The sequence below is a fragment of the Choloepus didactylus genome, chromosome 4 (genome assembly GCF_015220235.1).
Source record: "Choloepus didactylus isolate mChoDid1 chromosome 4, mChoDid1.pri, whole genome shotgun sequence".
In the NCBI taxonomy this organism is placed as follows: domain Eukaryota; kingdom Metazoa; phylum Chordata; class Mammalia; order Pilosa; family Megalonychidae; genus Choloepus; species Choloepus didactylus.
Genome location: NC_051310.1, coordinates 154,384,706 through 154,394,654, shown reverse-complemented (window position 1 = coordinate 154,394,654; position 9,949 = coordinate 154,384,706). Strand labels below are relative to the sequence as shown.

Sequence of the window (9,949 nt, the reverse complement as noted above, 5' to 3'; positions counted from 1 at the left end):
GTGGTCACTTTTTCGGGAGAGTAGGCAAAGTTTGTGATAGAATTTAACTTTTCCCAAGTACCCAACTGTGGCCCCGATAGAAGGGTTAAATTATTTAAATTTTTTAAAAGGAGGAGAATAGGGCTCGTCCGGGATTTGAACCCGGGACCTCTCGCACCCAAAGCGAGAATCATACCCCTAGACCAACGAGCCGTGATATGGCAGCTTTACTATTACTCTACTTGAATGGAATGGTTCAGGCAGCACTGCCAGAATGATCTGTAGCTTTGTTCTCTAGTGTGTTCCCCTTTGTTTCATCTAGTTCTTCCTTTAATCCTTATGAAGTTACATCCTTGCTTCGCTTGTTCTGCCCGATCCACGTCCTGGACCCCTCCAGAATCGTACAGGCTTAGCCGCTGGTTGGCACCAGGAAGGAGCTTGAACGGAGCTTGGGAGGAGCCGGAAGGGCGGAGAGGAGCTCAGCGGAAAGGCTGTAGAGTCCTGAGTCCCAGGCCAGACACGCGCAACGTCTAACTGTCGGTCTGCTCCTATCTCAGAAGGATAAAATCCTAGAAGCAAGATTGGTGGGCATCCGTGCTTAAGAACCACTGAAACTTCTTATTTTTATTGATGGGTAAATTGAGTCCCAAATAGAGGAAGGAACTTGCCTAAATCACAGACAAGGCATATATCAAAAAGTTTTTGAAAACCTGCTATAGAGAGCTCAGGCATTCTACTAGAGCCTGGGTGAACCACAAGAAGTACAAGATAGGACCAATTGTCAAAAGAGGACAGAAAGAGAGTAAAGGAACTAAGATTTATTGAGCATCTATTGCTTTCTAGCACCTTTTAAACCTTCCCAATTAATCTTTGCAACAACTCTGAGGAATCCGAGGCTCAGAGAGTTAAGGTGTGGAGTTAGAATTTGAACTCAGGTTTTCCTGACTCCAAAGTCACTTCTTTCACTATTATTAACCTTTCCAATGTATATGCAACCTTAAAAATTAGCGTTTAAAAAATTATCCAAACTTTGGAAATAAGGCAAAAAGATGACCTTGTGTCATTGCAAAGTTATGCTGGAACACTGTCTGATTAACCTTCGTAAGTGTCATCTAGCTCTCTAGAAAATGTAACTCTGTTTGACTTACTATTTACTATTGTTTAGGGCCCAGACTCTGTAAAGTTAGAGATTAACTAATACAAAACCAAGAAAGTACAAATAATTTTTTCCAGTAAGTTGGATATGTAAATGGTTTTGTCCAATAGAGAAGATTGCCATAAAAGTTGTAGATTTATTTATTTTTAATGGTGGGCATCAAAGTACCAGGAGCCAGAGTTGGTTAGGGGTGAACTGGGTATTCCCCAACCAGACAGCTCACAGTTTCCGTGAATGAATCAAGTTTTCCATTTTCCCACCTTTGCTGAAATTGTTTCCTCAGTCTGGAATTCTCTCTCCCAGTCTGATTCCCAACTCATGTCAAATCCTATTCCTCCTTCCTGCTCAACTCAAAATCTTTTTGTGGAACTCTATAAATAAATAGTTATATAAATTAAAAGCACCTTGACTTAGTTTCCCGGCTGCTAAAGGAAATACGATTTAATGGGATGGCATAAATAACAGGAATTTATTGGTTCACGGTTTGGAGACTAGGAGAAGTCCAAAATCAAAGTGTTACCGAGATGTTGCTTTCTCCCCAAGACTGGTATTCTGGAGCTGGAGTTCCTTGGCTTTTCCATCACACCATCTCCTTTCTCTTCCAGGTTCCACTGACTTCCAGTTTCTGGCTGCTCCCTGTGCCTTCTCTCTCTGTGGCCTTTTCTCTATAAGGACTCCAGTAATAGGATTAAGAACCATCCTAATTCAGTTGTGCCACTCCTTAACTGAAGTAACCTCATCAAAAGGTCCTATTTACAGTGGGTTCACACACACAGGAATGGATTGAGATTGAGAACGTTTTTCTGGGGGTACATAACTCCAAGCCACCACACATCTTGTGAGGGCTTCCCCAGAATGGATGTGTGTTGTAGAGTTGGGGCAGACACCAAGGCTGAAGGTCAAAGGGAAGCAAATCACTGTCCCCAATTTCGCAAAACACAGACAGGACACACAAGCATATACACACGATGTTCTGTAACAACAAGTGGTCTTTGGTCTCCGACCTTTGGCCTCATGCAGTGACCTGAGATCAACTGGAAACCAAAAGAAAGTCCACCTTGGGAAGGTCCAACAGAACTTTATACAATTGACTGGAATGGTTGGATCGCGGTTCCTCTCACAAGAGAATCCATTTTTTAAAACACAGGAAGTAAATTACAAAACTTGGCGATGAAAGCAAGTAATTCTTTGGAAAGGTGTAATGTCTGGAGGGAGGGAGGGAGGGAGGGAGAGAGAGAGAGAGAGAGCTCTTCAGAATACTGCAAAGTATGGAGGAAACAGGAAAGTTGTTGCTCAATGGATGAGCCTTCACGTGAACCCCGAAAAGATAACCTCCTTCGAGCCGGAGTCGAACCAGCGACCTAAGGATGACCAACATCAAGACCTACTACAGTCCTCCGCTCTACCAACTGAGCTATCGAAGGAAGAATGGTGGTGGGTATTCTGGTATAGCCCTTTCGGTAAATGGCTAAACACATGGCTAAGCTCAGTTCTGATTGTTTGAGGCAAAGCAAAGCCAGTCTGTGAGAAAGTTCTGCTTGAGCAGTTCTGGGGACAATCCTAAAGCTGTCATCGCCTGCTTCACTGAGGGACTTCCAGGCAGAGACAAGAGGTGGACTCTTAACCGTCGCCCCTGGAGCCCATTCATCCCGAGGCCGCATATCTACTCTCCCGGGTTCACGGCTTCCCCGGAATGTGTTTGTGTGTGTGTGTGTGTGTGTGTGTGTGTGTGTGTGAGAGAGAGAGAGAGAGAGAGAGAGAGAGAGAGAGAGAGAGAGAGAGAGAGAGAGAGAGAGAGGGCTGGCATGGCACCCGGGCATTGGCGAGCTGGGGACTGGGCAGTGGGAGGTTGGAGGGCCACTCAATTCTGACCGCGCAACGGCCTGGGCCAGTTTACATTTCCTCACTTCCTGTGCTCGCTTCCTAACCCAGGCACTTCTGTGCTGGCGAGCTGCATCTCTTCCACTTACACATGTCCATAGACTCGAGGGCGGGAGAGGGAAAAGGAGCACAAATATTCAAAGTAGATATGGAATATAATACATACGGTTAAGCCTCAATGCTTCTGTGAGAAGTCTCTTTTGGAAAGGCTAATTTAAGCTTTTTCAAAGCAGCCACAAATTCTTTGAGTCAGTATCAAATTTAGTGACCCAAGTCCCACCCCGAAACCATGGGCCCTTAATTTTCCTCGCTGAGATAACTGAAGTGTCCGGAAACCGACTTAAAACAAGAATCCTTGTGGAAAAGCTATCCTCCAGGACGCCCAACCCGGACAGCTATCGCCGGCTCCTCCCCATTGAGTTAGGGGGCCTCGCTCTCGGCTTTAAATCGTCCCAAAGAGGTTAACATGGGTTCGACCCCCTTTTTTTCCGACCGCACTCATCCCCGCTGCAGCGCTCCAGGTTCTGTGAATCGGTTCCAGCAGCTAGTAGGACTCGCGTCGCCGATCCACGCCAGGCAAGGCGTCAGTGAGGGCCGGCACCGCTTCCCGCTGCTTGTAATGGACTCCGCAGAGCAGCACTTGCGCACTAATACAGGAACAAAAGAGGAAGAGAGTTTTTCCCACCGGGTGTTTATTCTGGAGATCTGGATTGCGGCGATGAGTTGCAATTAGCTTAATTTCCTGAGGGTGAAGAGTGAAGAAATGTCTTGAAAAGGATCATGTAGGCCCCAGCGAGATTTGAACTCGCGACCCCTGGTTTACAAGACCAGTGCTCTAACCCCTGAGCTATAGGGCCATACGACGTGGAGTGTTGTCTCGTTCTTATAAAAACATAGTTTTTGTGTTTGTTGACTCCCTCCCTCCCCATTAGAATGCCCAGGTGCAGAAACAAAACTGAGGTGCTGTTTCAATCCATTCTCCAACTCTAGAACTCAGTGTGTAGGCTCTTCCTGACTTTTCCTGGGGATGGAATAAAGTGGGGACAAGTGACAGGAACCACCATGAATGGAGAAAACTGCCCAACCCGACAAAATCTAACTCAGATCCTGAAAAGTTTTGAGGGAAACCGGTCATAGAAGGACGAACCTACCGCTGGGACTAGGACATTCGCACCTGTGTTTTCCCTTTGATTCAGAACATCTGCCAACCGCAACCGGCTACCCCTTTCAAGTTCCTTGGACTAAGAGACCTTTCTCGCAACTCCGAAGTCTCAGCGCCAGAGCAAATATTCGTTAACTCACTATTCGTTCATACTTGCATTCAACATTTACTGAACTTCAATTACTGAACCCTCATTCAACACTTACTGAACTTCGTTCAACACTCACTGCACTAAGAACTAGAGATCCAGATATGGTTTTTGTCCTGAGGTTACTGACGTAGTCTTGCGGAACAAAAAGACTTGAGTTTTCACGAAAGAGAACAGTGAAAAGTGGCTGTGCCAGGTGTCAAGGGGCTCTGGAGAAGGTTCAAGTCCACAGTCTTACAAGAACTAAGCCATCTTAGAGGCAGGCCTTCAGGGGGTGATGGGGCTCGAGCGGCACTTTGAAAAGTGATTAAGACTCTTAAAATTCTTGTTTTTCCAAGTATCATGGTGGAGATGTCATGTTCTTGAGTGCAGGCCTTCTTAAATCTGTTAATTGCTGTCTTTTTTTTTAGTTCTGGAAAATTCTCAGCCATTATCTTTTCAAATATCGGTTTTGCTCCATTTTTTCTCTCTCTCTTTATGGAATTAGAATTAAACTTTTATTAGATCTTCATTCCCTGTCCCCTGTTTCTCTTAATCTCTCTTTCATATTTTCTATCTTTTTATCTCTGCATGTTGCATTCTGGATACCATGTTCTGACTCATCATCCTGCTAACTAATTTTCTCTTTGGCTGTTAAATCTGCCCAACAAGTCATTAATTTGTATTAAATTATAATTTTCAATTCCAGAAATTCTTTTTGGTTCTTTCTTAAAACAGATAGGTCAAATCTTATAATTTTGGGTTCCTTGGAGACACTTGCCAGCTTGTCTTTTATTTGTTTAAGCATAGTAATTATAGTTGTTGTAATACCTGCACTGATAATCTCAATATCTGAGCCTACATACCCTTCCAAGTTTCTACTTCCCCTCCATTCCAGAGGCCTGGCTACATCCCATTCTGGATTTTATGAGACTTCCCTGAATTCTTATAAAAGTTTCCTCTTTTTATTTTAGTGAAATCTATTTTCAACGTAAAGACTCAATTCAGAAGTAGTTCTGGAAGGCTAAAAAATAAGATTAAATAGTAATTATCTTTTGATAGTCTTTCACATAAGAAGAAGTATGGGATGCAGAGCAGAATAATTTGATAATTTCATAATTGAGTCAAATATATATACAGAAAGTGTGATATTAAATGGTAATGTAGGTCTGGATGCTTACTTTTTGGTGCCATGGGTCATTTATATTGCTGTGTCCTGGTACCAATTTTGAAAGTGGTAGTGAAGAGGAAGGGTGTCATGAGTTTCAGGGGAAAGAAGAGATAAAATCTACTAGGGTTAATGGCAAAGGCATTGTTTTAAGAAGGACTAATCAAGATGGTCTTTCTAGAGTAAGTAGCATCTAATAAGTGTGGAAGGATGGGAAATCATTCTAGCTGAAGAAATCATAAGCCATTGATGAAAACTGAAAAGTTGTGACATATTTGGGGAATTATAAATAGACCAACTTGACACTAGCAAATATTTGTACAGGGCAATCTGTTGCTAATATAAAACTGTCATGATAAATGCTGATCTAAATATTGGAAGATAAAGATAGTAAGGTAGAGAGGCACACACTGGGAATAACTTCAGTGGTTTTTAGAATCATGTGTATTGGTACAGCATCCTCAGCTTATATAACCTCAGTGCCTTCAGGGTAGATTTTATGGTTCATACTTCTGTGTCTCCAAAATACCTAGCAAAGTAACCAGCACATATCAGGGTGTTAATAGATACTTGAAATGGACAGAAAGCAAGTGCATAGACATGTGCATTGAAAAAAGTAAATTATCACCCACAGAAATCTGGAACTCTGTGGAATCTTTCAGTTTCCTTTTCCTGGAATTCTTGGTAAAATAAACACTAGAAAATCTATAAACACCTGCCAGCTTTCATACAATTCAAGTAAAAATACCAGGAAAACAGTCAGAATTTGGATAACAACTCTCATATTTATGTGGTTGCCAAAAGGCATACCTGACACCAGCACAGAGATGAACCCCCACTTATCAAACACATGCAGAGCATCCTCAAAGAAAAAGGGAAAAAGTTACCTGAAAATAAACATATGGATACCTATTGAGGGTGTAAACCTCGGAGTCAATTTCCTCAGCAAAATATTAATACAGAATGTGCATACAGTCCTGCTAAGGCAGATTTCTTCTGAGAAATGGCTGACCTTCTTTCTCAGGCCAATAAGTGGCTTCAGACCGTCAGGAAGATGTACCTTCCACTCTCCTGCTAAAAGGGTAACCAACTCCTCTTATCTCTTGGCTTTTCCTCCACCAAGGACCAGGGCTCTACTGGTGTGGTCTGGGCTCTATCTGGCTGCTCTTTGGTTTTGAGCCATGTGACGAGGGTGTTCCCTGAGAGAAGGCTAAGGGAATGTCCCTTGCATCTTGGTTTCTACAGGAATATGTATGCCCAAGGCCTGATTGTAACACTCTTCAATCCCACAAAGGTTGAGTTCTTTGTAGGATTTCAGCAAAAGAGACTTCACAGGTTTAGCTCTGAGTGTAAGGAAACCAAGATTGGATGATATGGTGAGAAGGATAAATGTGAGCGTGACGAGGCGGGGCAAGATGGCAGACTGGTGAGCTGTAAGTTTTAGTTACTCCTCCAGGAAAGTAGGTAAAAAGCCATGAACTGCGTGGACTGGACACCACAGAGCAATCTGTCTTTGGGCATACTTCATACAACACTCATGAAAACGTGGAACTGCTGAGATCAGCGAAATCTGTAAGTTTTTGCGGCCAGGGGACCCGCGCCCCTCCCTGCCAGGCTCAGTCCCGGGGGGAGGAGGGGCTGTCAGCTCCGGGAAGGAGAAGGGAGAACTGCAGTGGCTGCTCTTATCGGAAACTCATTCTACTGATTCAAACTCCAACCATAGATAGACTGAGACCAGACACCAGAGACTCTGAGAGCAGCCAGCCCAGCAGAGAGGAGACAGGCATAGAAAAAAAACAACATGAAAAACTCCAAAATAAAAGCAGAGGATTTTTGGAGTTCTGGTGAACACAGAAAGGGGAAGGGCGGAGCTCAGGCCTTGAGGCGCATATGCAAATCCCGAAGCAAAGCTGATCTCTCTGCCCTGTGGACCTTTCTTTAATGGCCCTGGTTGCTTTGTCTATTAGCATTTCAATAACCCATTAGATCTCTGAGGAGGGCCGTTTTTTTGTTGTTGTTGTTGTTTTTTTTTTTTTTTTCCAAATCCTTTTTTCTTTTTCTAAAACAATTACTCTAAGAAGCCCAATACAGAAAGCTTCAAAGAATTGCAATTTGGGCACGTCAAGTCAAGAGCAGAACTAAGAGAGCTCTGAGACAAAAGGCAATAATCCAGTGGCTGAGAAAATTCACTAAACAACACAACTTCCCAAGAAAAGGGGGGTGTCCGCTCACAGCCACCATCCTGGTGGACAGGAAACACTCCTGCCCATCGCCAGCCCCATAGCCCAGAGCTGCCCCAGACAACCCAGTGTGACGGAAGTGCTTCAAATAACAGGCACACACCACAAAACTGGGCGTGGACATTAGCCTTCCCTGCAACCTCAGCTGAATGTCCCAGAGCTAGGAAGGTGGAGCAGTGTGAATTAACAAAGCCCCATTCAGCCATCATTTCAGCAGACTGGGAGCCTCCCTACACAGCCCAGCAGCCCAGAACTGCCCTGGGGGGGACGGCACTCACCTGTGACATAGCACAGTCATCCCTCAACAGAGGACCCGGGGTGCACAGCCTGGAAGAGGGGCCCACTTGCAAGTCACAGGAGCCATACACCAATACCAAAGACTTCTGGGTCAGTGGCAGAGACAAACTGTGGCAGGACTGAACTGAAGGATTAGACTATTGCAGCAGCTTTAAAACTCTAGGATCATCAGGGAGATTTGACTGTTAGGGCCACCCCCCCTCCCCGACTGCCCAGAAACACGCCCCACATACAGGGCAGGCAACACCAACTACACACGCAAGCTTGGTACACCAATTGGGCCCCACAAGACTCACTCCCCCACTCACCAAAAAGGCTAAGCAGGGGAGAACTGGCTTGTGGAGAACAGGTGGCTCGTGGACGCCACCTGCTGGTTAGTTAGAGAAAGTGTACTCCACGAAGCTGTAGATCTGATAAATTAGAGATAAGGACTTCAATAGGTCTACAAACCCTAAAAGAACCCTATCAAGTTCAGCAAATGCCACGAGGCCAAAAACAACAGAAAATTATAAAGCATATGAAAAAACCAGACGATATGGATAACCCAAGCCCAAGCACCCAAATCAAAAGACCAGAAGAGACACAGCACCTAGAGCAGCTACTCAAAGAACTAAAGATGAACAATGAGACCATAGTACGGGATATGAAGGAAATCAAGAAGACCCTAGAAGAGCATAAAGAAGACATTGCAAGACTAAATAAAAAAATGGATGATCTTATGGAAATTAAAGAAACTGTTGACCAAATTAAAAAGATACTGGACACTCATAGTACAAGACTAGAGGAAGTTGAACAACGAATCAGTGACCTGGAAGATCACAGAATGGAAAATGAAAGCATAAAAGAAAGAATGGGGAAAAAAATTGAAAAAATCGAAATGGACCTCAGGGATATGATAGATAATATGAAACGTCCGAATATAAGACTCATTGGTGTCCCAGAAGGGGAAGAAAAGGGTAAAGGTCTAGGAAGAGTATTCAAAGAAATTGTTGGGGAAAACTTCCCAAATCTTCTAAACAACATAAATACACAAATCATAAATGCTCAGCGAACTCCAAATAGAATAAATCCAAAAAAACCCACTCCGAGACATATACTGATCACACTGTCAAACACAGAAGAGAAGGAGCAAGTTCTGAAAGCAGCAAGAGAAAAGCAATTCACCACATACAAAGGAAACAGCATAAGACTAAGTAGTGACTACTCAGCAGCCACCATGGAGGCAAGAAGGCAGTGGCACGATATATTTAAAATTCTGAGTGAGAAAAATTTCCAGCCAAGAATACTTTATCCAGCAAAGCTCTCCTTCAAATTTGAGGGAGAGCTTAAATTTTTCACAGACAAAGAAATGCTGAGAGAATTTGCTAACAAGAGACCTGCCCTACTGGAGATACTCAAGGGAGCCCTACAGACAGAGAAACAAAGAAAGGACAGAGAGACTTGGAGAAAGGTTCAGTACTAAAGAGATTCGGTATGGGTACAATAAAGGATATTAATAGAGAGAGGGAAAAATAGGGCAAACATAAACCAAAGGATAAGATGACCGATTCAAGAAATGCCTTCACGGTTTTAACGTTGAATGTAAATGGATTACACTCCCCAATTAAAAGATATAGATTCGCAGAATGGATCAAAAAAAATGAACCATCAATATGTTGCATACAAGAGACTCATCTTAGACACAGGGACACAAAGAAACTGAAAGTGAAAGGATGGAAAAAATATTTCATGCAAGCTACAGCCAAAAGAAAGCAGGTGTAGCAATATTAATCTCAGATAAAATAGACTTCAAATGCAGGGATGTTTTGAGAGACAAAGAAGGCCACTACATACTAATAAAAGGGGCAATTCAGCAAGAAGAAATAACAATCGTAAATGTCTATGCACCCAATCAAGGTGCCACAAAATACATGAGAGAAACACTGGCAAAACTAAAGGA

At 43.4% G+C, this 9,949-nt stretch overlaps 3 non-coding genes across 3 annotated transcripts; all 3 read right to left on the bottom strand.

The window, feature by feature from the left end:
- Nucleotides 1–120: 120 nt before the first annotated feature.
- TRNAP-UGG lies at nucleotides 121–192 on the bottom strand. The gene has a single exon. It is a non-coding gene; the product is annotated as a tRNA-Pro (tRNA).
- Nucleotides 193–2,468: 2,276 nt separating this feature from the next.
- TRNAY-GUA lies at nucleotides 2,469–2,559 on the bottom strand. The gene is given in 2 exon segments: nucleotides 2,469–2,504; nucleotides 2,523–2,559. It is a non-coding gene; the product is annotated as a tRNA-Tyr (tRNA).
- Nucleotides 2,560–3,800: 1,241 nt separating this feature from the next.
- On the bottom strand, nucleotides 3,801–3,873 carry TRNAT-UGU. Its single transcript has one exon. It is a non-coding gene; the product is annotated as a tRNA-Thr (tRNA).
- Between the last annotated feature and the right edge of the window lie 6,076 nt (nucleotides 3,874–9,949).